The sequence below is a fragment of the Bufo gargarizans genome, chromosome 3 (genome assembly GCF_014858855.1).
Source record: "Bufo gargarizans isolate SCDJY-AF-19 chromosome 3, ASM1485885v1, whole genome shotgun sequence".
Taxonomy (NCBI): Eukaryota; Metazoa; Chordata; class Amphibia; order Anura; family Bufonidae; genus Bufo; species Bufo gargarizans.
Window position 1 is genome coordinate 601,837,672 of NC_058082.1, and position 15,419 is coordinate 601,853,090.

General features: G+C 44.3%; 1 protein-coding gene across 2 annotated transcripts in view; it reads right to left on the reverse strand.

Moving 5' to 3' along the window:
• Positions 1-15,419, reverse strand: part of ST3GAL6 (ST3 beta-galactoside alpha-2,3-sialyltransferase 6) — a 187,724-nt gene that overhangs the window by 105,028 nt on the left and 67,277 nt on the right. The gene's annotated exons all lie outside the window — the stretch shown is intronic.

Sequence of the window (15,419 nt, forward strand, 5' to 3'; positions counted from 1 at the left end):
TTAGAATTTTTATAACAAGCAATAGATTAGAGTTCATTCAGAAGGACAGCAGCTGCCACACAATGCATCCAGCTTTCCCGATCCACACTGGGGGACCCAAAGCACACCTGGAAGCGTGCGCTTTCGGGTTTTAGAGCATCCAGATGCCGTGGTCACGTTTGACTGTGGCCTCTGAACGGTTAAAAGTCTGCAACCGGCATTACCACCGGCCACGGACATTTTTTAATGCCCGGGCTATCAGGAAGGAGTTAATATATGCACATGTGTCTCTAGGAGCAACCGGGGCATTGTCAATACCCCTATAGGCTCTGCTCTCTCTACAACCACTACATCCTCTGCACTTTGATTGACAGTGAAAACATCACAACGTCTGACTCTGATTTTTCCTAAAGTTAAAGTGTAGAGGGTGCAGCAGTTGCAGTGAAAGCAGAACCTCTAGGTGTAACAGCAACGCCCCCGTTGCTCCTAGAGGCTCATTTGCATATATGAAAACTTAGCTTTTCTCAGCAATGCGGACACATATGAACATGGGACCAACACAGATTTCTTCAGCTGCCAAGTGCACATGCCAAGATGTCTTCAGCTGCCATAGTAGTGTCATAGGTACAAATCTGCGGACAGATTTAGGACGCTTTAGGATCTGTAGTCCCATGCAGTGCTGTGTAAGACCGTATGGATTCCCCTGTGAGCACTGCACAGACTGGAGCATTGCCGCGCAGGGCATCAGCTCACATAGCACATCACTAGCCTCCTTGTGCCCGCTTTTCTAAAGCTTGACATAGCCCATGTACGTCAGGCGATCCCGGCCACCAAACAGACCGGTGCCCATTACTATAGTGTGCAAGCACGACCACCACTGCTGGATTGCTGGGTGGTTGTAACCCCTGGATTCGAGTAGTGTATAATGTGAAAAATGAATCAAGCCAGCAAATGAGGTAATATGGACAATCACAATACATTACATGATACATTATAAATGCCATTTGCTGAAGTGAGAAGGCCCGTTTAAGTGGTCTGTAACTGAAATGGCTGGGTCCTCAAGGGGTTAAAATTGACTGCTTTAATTTTCTTCTGCCTGGTTCGGCTCTAAACATCGGACAGTGCTGTAACGTACCTTCTTCCCATTACCCTCTTATCTCGTACAATGATGTTTCTGATGTCCCAGGTGCACTCAGCGACACCCCTTTTAATGCCTGAGCAAGCAAAGATAAAGCAGGCAGTATGTACGCCCTCTCAAGCACTGAACAGTCAGGATGTACTAAGATATGCTAACAAAGACCAGTAAAGCACAGAAAACGGAACAATGCGAGTATTAAAAGCAGGTTGTTACATCTTAACATACAGAACAAACTCCATTCACCAAAAAGCATAAAAATAAAAACCTTTTTAGCAAATTAAGCTTTACGCACACGGCCGTGTTTTTCATCCTTGTGCTACCCGCACTTTTTACAGATAGCACAGTGAACCATTCATTTCTATGGGGCCATGGACACATCCCTATTTTTTGCACAAATTAAGGACATGCCTTATACCGGATGAGAATAGGCATTCCTACTGATAGGAGTGAGAAAAATGCAGAGTGCACACAGAGGCTATCCGTATTTTGCAGATCCGTTGTTTGCGGATCAGAATAGGGATATGACTGTGTGCATGATGCCTAATACAGATTTCCAAATCCACAACTTGACCCATCTGTTGCAGACTTTTGCAGCAGATTTAATATCATTGGCAGTATCCATTCCTCCAAAAGACCAGTCACCAGCTAAGGACAAATCTAGACCAATCAAAAAGGGGATACTGAAGCTACTTAAAATGTAGGAAACGTAAAAGATTGGATTTGACAATACCAGCAATTCACTCCTATCTAGTCATACTCACAAGCCTGACTGAGGATGAGAACTGCAATACCCACTAAGTGGGAATTTATGAAGCCAGTTTTTTTCCATAATAACATTGGAAAGTATGGTTCACTCCAGTGGAAAATAGTAGAAAAACGGCTCCAGAAAGTTTTTTTCGTCTTCTTAAAAACTTCTCCTTTAATTCATAATATTCAACAGCCGATACAGTCACTTCATATGCAGTGCTCGTTTACGTGTTTCAGACAATATGTCCTTAATCGTAACATGGTATCATGGTGGAAAGCATGATTTAAATGCTACACTTGTCCCACTTCCCTGCAAAGGGGGGGGGGGGGGGGGGGGTAGAGCCTTCATTGGTTAATCCACCATGGTACCACCTGTTACCCATTTGCATATAGATTTCATGTTTCCTTCACACTGGGATTTCATCCTATGCCCTATTAACCTCTACCACTCTTGTTCCTCTGCATAACACATTAAGGGCTTGACATGAACACATTAGTGCATGGCCAGGACCAGAAAACGCACAGTGTGAACGGTTACATGTTACATAAATAAAATCACAGGTAATAACCCACATTTGGTTTCTCACCACATAATATTTAACTACATTGGGACATGACATAAATATCTTAATACTGGATCCATAGCACACAATACAATCATTGATATATATACATTAATTCCTTCTTCAGGTTCAAGCCCGCAGGAACCCTCGTGTTTAACCTAAAGACCCAGTATGCTTCACGGAAAGAGAAGTTTTTGACAGAAGTCTCCTCCACGTAAGGGATGCACTCATTTTTCTATCCCATAGGCACAAAAGGATCTGGTTCGGCGAGCGTGAACCTGAACAAAGTGTTTGGCCGCATTGGAATGTCTTGCATGGGCTGCCCCCACATTTGGTAAAACCAATGTAGCACAACCAATTGCTTCCCCCTATTTCTGACACCTAATCTTGAGGAAAAAAGGGATGGAGAAAGGGAATTAGACAGGGTGGGAGCCCTTCTTGGAACCACATGGCATCCAGATTTCAATGCATCATATAGAATCTGGTCATCATATAGAATTGGTAAACATTTATTCAATATATTGCGCATTTTGTTAAATTGTTTGCTATATGTGAGTACCAAGGTAGGCATTCCACCCTGCTTTACACTTCCTCTTTTCTCCATTGCCTTTTGGGAACTCCTCCCAAGTTTGTCATTACCTCCAAACAGCATATTAAATCTTGTTTTCTGCATTGCTATACTTTTGCCTCTGGAAAGCATCCAGTCTGGATAATTCCTGTTTTTTAGTCTGCTATCTATCAGAACACATTCTTCCTTAAATGTAGATATAGAGCTGCAGTTTCTCCTGGCACGGACGTATTCCCCCACAGGGATTGCTTTGATGACATGGAGTGGGTGGTGGCTTTTGGCATTAAGGATGGAATTGCCAGCTGATTCCTTCCTGAAGGTTCGTGTACTTACTACCTCATTTGGATGGCCACTTAGCGTCAGATCCAAAAAGTTAATATCCGTGGTTTCCACATGGCATGTAAACCGCAGATTGTAATCATTATTATTGAGATAGCTCTGGAGGTCCGGGACAGCAGACACATCGCCCGTCCATATGAGGAGCGGGTCATCGATGAATCTGCCGTACCAGACCAATCCAGAGCTAAACGGATTATCTATACTGTAAATATATTTCTCCTCCCAATAGGCCATTGTTAGGTTAGCCAATGAGGGCGAGAATTTCACCCCCATTGACACCCCACGTATCTGGAGATAATGACTAGCATCAAACATGAAGTAGTTGTGAACCAGTAGGAATTCTGTAACTTCACACACGTAATCAATAAAAATATCACTGTGTCTGGTATAGTTGTGTAGGTGAAACTCCATGGCCAGCAAAGCAACCCTGTGAGGGATAGATGGGTATAAGGCCACAACGTCCGCTGTAATCCACTTATACTCTGGTTGCCACTTTAACTTGTACATGGCTCTCAAGACATCAGACGTGTCCCTTAAGAACCCTGGGACACGCCTCACCATTGGCTGTAAAATGTTATCCAGCCAACTGCCCAGGCGTTCAGTTAGGGATCCCATCCCTGACACTATGTGTCGCAAGGGGGGAGGGTTGATCTGTTTATGGACCTTGGGCAGGGCATGCATTATTGGTGTCACCGGTGCATCCACGCACAGATATCTATATTCCGTATCTGTAAGAAAATCCATATTTAAGCCCTTTTGTACCAATGTCAAATATTGTTTTTTGTAATCCATTAACGGGTCTTTGGATAATTTTCTGTACGTGGATGCATCGGACAATATATCCAACACTTGGCTATTATACATGTCCCTGTCCAAGACCACAACCGCTCCCCCCTTGTCCGCCATCTTAATGACTACCTCCTTTGAGGTCTGCAGCTCTGACAGTGCTGCTAGCTGGGAATGGGTTAAATTGTTTTGACTTCTAGCTTCATTAGCTTCTTTTCCAGGACTTCTTGGAAAATATCCATACTTGTGGTACGTGACATAATAGGGTAGAAATGGGGATTGCGTGTATGCATTTTTTTACCCTCATTGGCCAGTTTGCGGTTTCCCTGTTCTCGCTGGAGCCCCGCAAGACAGCACAAGGACATTGTTCATTGAACCTAAAGTCCTTGTATATATTTTCTTCTAGTGAATTCACTTCCGTTTGCGGGGGGTCAGCAGGATCAGGGACATCGTGAAAATGTCTCACAACCGTTAAGTTGCGCACAAATTTATTCACATCTAGAATTGTGTTGAATACATCGAACTCTATGGAGGGTGCAAAATTCAAGCCTAGAGATAATACATATTTTTGTTCACTACTTAAAGGGCTTCTGTCACCCCACTAAAGTCATTTTTTTTTTTGGGCTAGTTACATTCCTTATAGTGCGATATATGAGAATATAATGGTGTTACTTACTTTCCTTCAGCCGTTTCTTATTATAAAACTTCGTTTTTATATGTAAATCAGGTCTCTACCAGCAAGTAGGGCGTCTACTTGCTGGTAGCCGCCGCAAAAAAACACCCCCTCGTCGTGTTGATTGACAGGGCCAGCCGCGATCGCCTCCTCCGGCCGGCCCTGTCAGCATTTTAAAAATCACGCGCCTCTGTTCATTCGGCGCAGGCGCTCTGAGATGAGGAGGCTCGTCTCCTCAGAACTCCCTCTGTGCCTGCGCCGATGACGTCTTCTCTTTCGGTGATGTCATCGGCGCAGGCGCACTGAGAAAGTGAAAGTAAGTAACACCATTATATTTTCATATATTGCACTATAAGGAATGTAACTAGCCCAAAAAAATAATAATGACTTTAGTGGGGTGACAGAAGCCCTTTAATTCAATGTTTGACAGATTCAACACAGTTCTAGGATCCACAAAATTAGCATTAACATCATTCACTTTTGGTGTGTTTGGCGCCGTGTGTATCTTTGATGCGGCTTTCTTATCCAAAGACCCGTTAATGGATTACAAAAAAACTATATTTGACCTTGGTACAAAAGGACTTAAATATGGATTTTCTAACAGATACGGAATATAGATATCTGTGGTGGATGCACCGGTGACACCAATAATGCATGCCCTGCCCAAGGTCCATAAACAGATCAACCCTCCCCCCTTGCGACACATAGTGTCAGGGATGGGATCCCTAACTGAACGCCTGGGCAGTTGGCTGGATAACATTTTACAGCCAATGGTGAGGCGTGTCCCAGGGTTCTTAAGGGACACGTCTGATGTCTTGAGAGCCATGTACAAGTTAAAGTGGCAACCAGAGTATAAGTGGATTACAGCGGACGTTGTGGCCTTATACCCATCTATCCCTCACAGGGTTGCTTTGCTGGCCATGGAGTTTCACCTACACAACTATACCAGACACAGTGATATTTTTATTGATTACGTGTGTGAAGTTACAGAATTCCTACTGGTTCACAACTACTTCATGTTTGATGCTAGTTCAGGGATGGCCAACCTGCGGCTCTCCAGCTGTTGCAAAACTACAAGTCCCAGCATGCCCAGACTGTCTACAACTATCAGCCTACAGCAGGGCATAGTGGGAACTGTAGTTTTACAACAGCTGGAGAGCCGCAGGTTGGCCATCCCTGTGCTAGTTATCTCCAGATACGTGGGGTGTCAATGGGGGCGAAATTCTCTCCCTCATTCGCTAACCTAACAATGGCCTATTGGGAGGAGAAATATATTTACAGTATAGATAATCCGTTTAGCTCTGGATTGGTCTGGTACGGCAGATTCATCGATGACCCGCTCCTCATATGGATGGGCGATGTGTCTGCCGTCCCGGACCTCCAGAGCTATCTCAATAATAATGATTACAATCTGCGGTTCACATGCCATGTGGAAACCACGGATATTAACTTTTTGGATCTGACGCTAAGTGGCCATCCAAATGAGGTAGTAAGTACACGAACCTTTAGGAAGGAATCAGCTGGCAATTCCATCCTTAATGCCAAAAGCCACCACCCACTCCATGTCATCAAAGCAATCCCTGTGGGGGAATACGTCCGTGCCATGAGAAACTGCAGCTCTATATCTACATTTAAGGAAGAATGTGTTCTGATAGATAGCAGACTAAAAAACAGGAATTATCCAGACTGGATGCTTTCCAGAGGCAAACAAAAACAAGATTTAATATGCTGTTTGGAGGTAATGACAAGCTTGGGAGGAGTTCCCAAAAGGCAATGGAGAAAAGAGGAAGTGTAAAGCAGGGTGGAATGCCTACCTTGGTACTCACATATAGCAAACAATTTAACAAAATGCGCAATATATTAAATAAATGTTTACCAATTCTATATGATGACCAGATTCTATATGATGCATTGAAATCTGGATGCCATGTGGTTCCAAGAAGGGCTCCCACCCTGTCTAATTCCCTTTCTCCATCCCTTTTTTCCCCTCAAGATTAGGTGTCAGAAATAGGGGGAAGCAATTGGTTGTGCTACATTGGTTTTACCAAATGTGGGGGCAGCCCATGCAAGACATGCAGTTATGTTGTCCCCAAAAAGCATTTTGATAATTCTGATCACTCCCTTACTTTTGCTATAAAAAGTTATATTAATTGCAATACTAGGGGCGTGGTGTGATCTCCTGTATGTGGGGAGTACCACACAAAAATAAAAAAAATAGGGTACTGGAATGCCTCAATAAGGCCTCATGCACACGACTGTTGTGTGCATCCGTGGCCGTTGTGCCTTTTTTTTCGCGGACCCATTGACTTTCAATGGGTCCATGGAAAAATCGGAAAATGCACCGTTTTGCAGCCGAGACCGTGATCCGTGTATCCTGACCGTCAAAAAAATATGACCTGTCCTATTTTTTTGACGGACAACGGTTCACGGACCCATTCAAGTCAACGGGTCCGTGAAAGAACACGGATGCACACAAGATTGGCATCCGTGTCCGTGATCCATCTGCATAAAAGCTTTTTCAGATCTAAGTTTTCACTTTGTGAAAACTCATATCCGACAGTATATTCTAACACAGAGGCGTTCCCATGGTGATGGGGACGCTTCTAGTTAGAATATACTACAAACTGTGTACAAGACTGTGCCACCAACGAATTATTACAATAGAGGGGGGGGTCTGCCCCCTGCTGCCTGGCAGCCGTGATCAGCACAATTAACCCCTTCAGGTGCGGCACCTGAAGGGGTTAATTGTACTATCCTATCTCTCCCCCCCCCCCCCTCCCCAGTTTGAATATCATTGGTGGCCAGTGCGGGCCCCCCCCCCCCTCCCTCTATTGTAATAATTAGTTGGTGGCACAGTGTGCGCCCCCCCCCCCCCCCCCTTCCTTACCAGTAGGAGGAGCTCCCGGCTGGACACAGACATCGCAGCTCCCAGGTAAGTATAAATCTTTTACTATTGTACTATTGCTAAGTAACCATGGCAACCAGGGCTCTAGTAGCGTCCTGGTTCCCATGGTTACCGATCGGAGCCCCAGCTATTAAACTAGGACTCCGATCGGAACTCCGCTGCCACCAATGATGGGGGGGGGGGGGGGGGGGAAGAGGAGGCCGCACACTGGCCACCAATGTTGTTAATGCTATAGAGGGAGGGGGGCCGATGGGGGGCGCACACTGTGCCACCAACGAATTATTACAATAGAGGGAGGGGGGGGCGGGGGGCAGCACACTGTGCCACCAATCATATTCAAACTGGGGAGGGGGGGGGGGGGGTCTGCCCCCTGCTGCCTGGCAGCCCTGATCTCTTACAGGGGGATATGATAGTACAATTAACCCCTTCAGGTGCAGCACCTGAGGCGTTAATTGTGCTGATCACGGCCCCCTGTAAGAGATCGGGTGCTGCCAGGCAGCAGGGGGCAGTCATGTACACAGTTTGTAGTATATTCTAACTAGAAGCGTCCCCATCACCATGGGAACGCCTCTGTGTTAGAATATACTGTCGGAAATGAGTTTTCACGATCGAACTCATATCCGACAGTATATTCTAACATAGAGGCGTTCCCATGGTGATGGAGACGCTTCAAGTTAAAATATACCATCGGAGTGGAGAAAACTGATCTGTCCCCATTGACTTGCATTGTAATTCAGGACGGATCCGTTTGGCTCCGCACGGCCAGGCGGACACCAAAACGACTTTTTTTTTTCATGTCCGTGGATCCTCCAAAAATTAAGGAAGACCCACTGACGAAAAAACGGTCACGGATCACGGACCTACGGACCCCGTTTTTGCAGACCGTGAAAAAATACTGTCGTGTGCATGAGGCCTTATATTGCTAACCCTGCTTTGATAAACATTTCCAATGCGGCCAAACACTTTGTTCAGGTTCACTCTCGCCGAACCAGATCCTTTTGTGCCTATGGGATAGAAAAATTAGTGCATCCCTTACGTGGAGGAGACTTCCGTCAAAAACTTCTCCTCCGTGAAGCATACTGGATCTTTAGGTTAAACACGAGGGTTCCTGCGGGCTTGAACCTGAAGAAGGAATTAATGTATATATATATATATATATATATATATCTATCAATGATTGTATTGTGTGCTATAGATCCAGTATTAAGATATTTATGTCATGTCCCAATGTAGTTAATTATTATGTGGTGAGAAACCAAATGTGGGTTATTACCTGTGATTTTATTTATGTAACCGTTCACACTGTGCGTTTTCTGGTCCTGGCCATGCACTAATGTGTTCATGTCAAGCCCTTAATGTGTTATGCAGAGGAACAAGAGTGGTAGAGGTTAATAGGGCATAGGATGAAATCCCAGTGTGAAGGAAACATGAAATCTATATGCAAATGGGTAACAGGTGGTACCATGGGGGATTAACCAATGAAGGATCTACCTCCCCCCCACCCCCACCCCTTTGCAGGGAGGAGGGACAAGTGTAGCATTTAAATCATGCTTTCCACCATGATACCATGTTACGATTAAGGACATAGTGTCTGAAACGCGTAAACAAGCACTGCATATGAAGTGACTGTATCTGCTGTTGAATATTATGAATAAAAGGAGAAGTTTTTAAGAGGACGAAAATTGCTTTCTGGAGCCGTTTTTCTACTATTTTCTACTTTACCGTACCTGGGGGCTCACCCAAAGGCTCCTGAATACGGGTATAAAGGCCAGATACAAGGTGAGCTGGAAAAAAGAAGTGGAATGTTATGCAATGGCCAAGTCAATCACCTGACCTGAATCCGATTGAGCTGCATTTCACTTGCTGAAGACAAAACTGAAGGGAAAATGCCCCAAGAACAAGCAGGAACTGAAGTCAGTTGCAGCAGAGGCCTGGCAGAGCATCACCAGGGATGAAACCCAGCGTCTGGTGATGTCTATACGTTCCAGACTTCAGGCTGAAATTGACTGCAAAGGATTTGCAAGCAAGTATTAAAAAGTGAAAGTTTGATTTATGATTATTATTCTGTCCCATTACTTTTGGTCCCTTAACAAGTGGGAGGCACATATGCAAACTGTAATTCCTACACCGTTCACCTGATTTGGATGTAAATACCCTCAAATTAAAGCTGACAGTCTGCAGTTAAAGCACATCTTGTTTGTTTCATTTCAAATCTATTGTGGTGGTGAATAGAGCCAAAAATGTTAGAATTGTGTCGATGTCCCAATATTTATGGACCTGACTACATATATCAGGGCTGGTCCTGCTGTTGTACAACTACAACTCCCACCATGTCCTGCTGTATACTGATAGCTGTAGGTAGACTGGCCATGCTGGCAGTTGTAGTTTTTCAACAGCTGGAAAGCCGCAAGTTGGCCATTCCTGATATATATATATATATATATATATATAAATGAGATGGGGGTCCTGTTATGCAGGGTCTTTCATTAGCTCCATTCTGAGTACTGTAGTAAAATAGTGAATATTATGATGCCATAGGTACAGGATTCACTGGTCACAACACACCGTCCATGTCTGCTCTGCAAGCACCTGAAAAGCTACAGGACAGTCATACAGCACCACTAACCTCAGCTTCACAAACCTCTGAAAAGTATGAGGAGGTAGAAGTAGATTAGATATAGGTTTATTTTAATTAGCATTTTTCTGGTTTGACTGGTGAAAAATAATACCCCAATAAGGGTACTTTCACACTAGCGTTGTTCGGATCCGGCAAACCGTACGTAAACAGAAATATGTTTTTTTCGGATCCATTAGACGGAGTCAGTGAAATACCGGATCCGGTATTTAATTTTTTTTCAAACATCAAAAGCAAAAATAGCTCCTCCGATGTCCCAGCACATGTGCAGACCGGAAATTTTCAGAACACTTGGTACCCGATCCGACAATAATACGTACCTATGGAAATTAATGCCGGACCTGGCAAGTGCGGTATTGTTCCGGGATTTTGCCCAGATTGCTTTCTACTCAATACATTAGGACAAAACTGATGCGTTTTTTTTCCAGTATCGAGACCCTTTACCGGATTTCAATACCGGAAAAGAATAAAGTACCCTTAACTAAAAACCACAAAGCCTTCATTATGCCAGAGCTTCCTCTTGAAAGATGCTTACAAGTCATTAAGAGATAAGGACATGGGGAAGGGGGGGGGGGGCAAGTTGTCAGAATCCAAACAGCAGCAACTTGTCAACTAATTGCTCATTCTCAGCCACTTTATTGTTTCCAACTCCCTGCAAATATCAGAGTATATGGACAGCAGGTGTGGGCTGATGTCTTCACATATTAATGTATAATGAATCCCTGGGTCAGGCAGTAAGGAATCGCAAGGCAACAAGGCTGGTGTCAAGCTGGCCGTACACGTTGGGGATTGGCAGACTAATGTATATGAGGGACCTTGTCTCACCCCCAGATGTCAGGGGAAAAAAGGACAGGACATGCGTGTTTGTGGTGAAGAATAGCAGTTATCTTATGGACAGATTTAGGTTATGTTCACATCACATTAAGAGCTTACACATGGTGTAAAGATGGTAAAAGATCCAGGTGTATACAAGGTGGTATACGATTCTTTTACTGCATACTTTTTTTTTATGTAATAGCATAGTCTACTCAAGGAACTCCAGAGCGTCCGCTCAGGCTACTCTACAGCGTCCGCTCAGGCTCCACCTATGTGTAAGTAGCATAACTACAATTCTTCACCACAAAATAACTAGGCTCTAAAATGTTGTCAGACCACCAGGTTTTGGTCTCCTAAGTACTAGAGACCAATGTACCTTAGAAAGTACAGGATTTTGTACGGTACATCAGTCATCAGGAACTAGGCTCTGGACTGTAGGGTAGTTAAGGGCCACTAGAAACTCCATTGCAAAATAAACCAGCTACCAAGCTGTGGGTTCTGTTGAATGCCACTCGCTCTATTTATATAGTGGTACATGTTACCTGGTTCGGTAGCCTGATTTTTGTGATGTCATACTGAAACTTTCAGTTTAATATGTTACCTGGCTCAATTCAAACAAACATGCACGTGACGTCCAGAAGACTACCTGACTTGCCAAACAATGAAGCTTCGATTGTTACAGGTTTTAACTAGCCATAGCATTGGCTAAACAGGACTCGTCTGACAAATTCCTGATATACAGGTACAGCTACCAGTCGACATAAAAGAAAGTCTCCTTCAGCTATCATCTACAGCACTCAATGCTTTAGCCATCATCAGCAAATTCATTTCTTCTTTATTATAGAACTCCAGCAGACATGAGATTCAAAGAGATTCTGCAGCAGCTTATAAGATGTATAGTGAATCCCATATTAGGCTACTTTCACACTAGCGTTCGATCGGATCCGTTCTGAACGGATCCGATCATAATAATGCAGACGGAGGCTCCGTTCAGAACGGATCCGTCTGCATTATATTGGAAAAAAAAAGCTAAGTGTGAAATTAGCCTGAGCGGATCCGTCCAGACTTTTACATTGAAAGTCAATGGGGGACGGATCCGCTTGAAGATTGAGCCATATTGTGGCATCTTCAAACGGATCCGTCCCCATTGACTTACATTGTAAGTCTGGACGGATCCGCACGCGTCCGCCTGCTGAGCGGAGCGGAGGCTGAACGCCGCCAGACTGATGCAGTCTGAGCGGATCCGCATCCATTCAGACTGCATCAGGGCTGGACGGAAGCGTTCGGGTCCGCTCGTGAGCCCCTTCAAACGGAGCTCACGAGCGGACCAGCGAACGCTAGTGTGAAAGCAGCCTTAGACGTTAAGGAATAATGACAGAGCATGGGTAATACATGCTGGTAGGGGTCCAACTGCAGGGACACTCAGAGACCCTAGAAAACTAAAGACTGGAATACTTCTCAACACTGAAATTGCAACACCAAGAAGGAAAAGCCATAAGGTTATGCAAATTTAGGAAGTAGAAGGTGTTGCTAACATAGGCAGATTATCTTTTTTGCATATGATATGGTTGTGTCCAGAGTTAAAAACTTACTGGGCTTCGAACCATAATTTCATTACCCATAAAATGAAGGTAATAATCCTGTTCACATCTGAATGTTGGATATTGAGCGACCTTTCTAGAGTTAATTGTCACAAATATAAAAAGATTCTTTTGGTAAGAATTATGTTCTTAGCTAGACTGCTGGTTACTCGAGTTTGGATCTCACATAATATTCCAAAGCTTGATGAATGGCTATCTTTGGTGAAGTAGGTGAAGAGATATGAGAATGTTTTATATCACTAAAGAAATGCTGGGCAAAAATGGTCCAGAGTATGAGGAAGTTGGCATTGGTAGGCTTTTTTTTTTTCATACTTGTTTTTTTTTTTTGGGGGGGGGGGGGGGGCGCATTGCATGGGTTGGTAGGGTACGGGGGGTGGAGTGGGGAGGGATTGTAAAAGAAAAATACAAGAATGTATTGATGGCATTGACTATTTATGTATTTTCTTTTTAAGTTTCTTGTTCCTTAATAAAAAAACATGCAGATTATAACATTTTCAAGCACCTAGCTCCAACATGTGACAGGTGCTTAAAAGCCAGATTGAAAGCAACATTTTTGGGACAAAGGCAACCTCACGAATCAGATCAAGTCACGTGGGATGATTTTTCGTTGCCTCCTGTTCATTGATGTGCCAGTCACAAACTGAGAGGGGCAGAATCCTTGAGCTGAAAGACCTTGGTTTAGCACTCTGGTAGATCAGCAAGTGCCTAGGCCGAGATGTCAGCATAGTTTAACGTCGCATGCCCTGGTGGTTCGAAGAACAATGACAAACTGGAATGACAACAAGAGGACAACAGAGGAGAACCTCTGCACAGACGGATCATCTGATTAAAAGAATGGCACATTGTCATCTGTTCTGTACTGCAAGTGAAATTTGAAGACACATCCCAAGCCTAGGGCAACAAGCAGTGTCTACTGAAACCATCAGAAGGTGTTTGCAAGACATTGGGCAACAAGCCAGACGTCTAGCCACTGATCTCATGCCAATGCATTCAAAAGCTATCATGGTGTACTGCAAGACGACAATGGAAGTCTATCCTCTTCCGGGATGAGTCCCACTTTTGTCTCAGATGCGATGACAGCCGTGGATTAATGTGAGCAATGAGGGAAGTCCTACTCCTGGGATTATGATGTGTGGTGGCATAATGTAGAAGTGAATGGGACGGCCTAGCTGTAATTACACCTGCTTATGGCTGCAGTAAACAGCGAAAAGAAGGCAGCGCTCGTACAGGAACTGCTCTCTCTTCAAACAGATGATTGGCAGGGGTGGCGATCATCAATATAAATAAAGTGGACAACCACTTTAAAATAAGCCTTTAATATTTTGCCCACCTCTGAATAATTTATGCAACAAAAATCGATTAGTCTTATTGAAAGCCATTGTGAGGTGACACTTAAAGGGAACCCGTCACCGGGATTTTGTGTATAGAGCTGAGGACATGGGTTGCTAGATGGCCACTAGCACATCCGCAATATCTAGTCCCCATAGCTCTGTGTGCTTTTAGTGTGTAAAAAAAACGATTTGATACATATGCAAACTAACCTGAGATAAAGTTCCTGTACCGGAGATGAATCCAGCGTAAAGGAGCCCAGCACCGTCCCGCATCCTCAGAATCTCCTCCTTGCTCCCCGACGTCAGAAATCTAGGGCGCCGTAATCTCCTTCCCTGAGGTTATGAGGACTGGGTATTGCGGATGTGCTAGCGGCCATCTAGCAACCCATGTCCTCAGCTCTATACACAATAGATGTTTTCTATCTTCTGAAAATCCAGTTTATTTGGTATGCAAATGAGTCAGTAAGGTGCCCAGAGGAGCCTAAGCACGCCTTCTGCTAGTGCCCAAGCCCGCCCTCATGCTGGGGCCAGGGAAAAGGGGGGCAGAGTTATGGCTTGAATGTGATGTAGGAGGGGCGGTTGGACACATTGTGGCAGGGGACGTGCCTGGGCTCCTTCCTGCAAGAATGACGCCCCTCTGGGCACCTTACTGGCTCATTTGCATACCCAATAAACTGGATTTTCAGAGGATAAACAACATTTATTGCTGGAACAAAGGCACATCTGGAAATAAGGTACTAAGTGCTATTAGGCTATGGCTTTACTTTAATAGCGATTACAGCAGTGAAGACAAATGGCTGGGTTGTTATGGAAACCTGGTGTAAAACTGTGTGTATGTGAAGACTAGGGACCTGCGAGCTTCTATCGACTGATGAGGGTCATGTGACCAAGCTTCTATTAGCTAATGCATTTTTGGGGAATATCTCAGGAACAGTACGTGCTAGAGAGTTGGGACCCGGTCTAAAACCTTCCCGGATACCTGATGTACACATGGTTAACACTAATCTAAGCAAACACCTTCAATTGCTTTTCAATGGCTTTTGTCTCAAGATAATGAAATGAGTTAAGAAATTTGATGGTTAGCACAGCGGGAGTGCTAACCATGGTACATCTGTACCTGTGTGCCAAATTTCGTGATTGTAAATGCGACGGTGCGGATTCCTTTAGCGGACATACATACACACACACATGCAGCTCACTATTAGATATATATACCGTATAGGTTGGCGTGTAGGTATTTTTTTTCACAACTAGTAACATCAACGAAATAACATGAGAGAGAAAGAAGTGGAATAATGCATTGTGATTGTCCATATTGCCTCCTTTGCTGGCTGGATA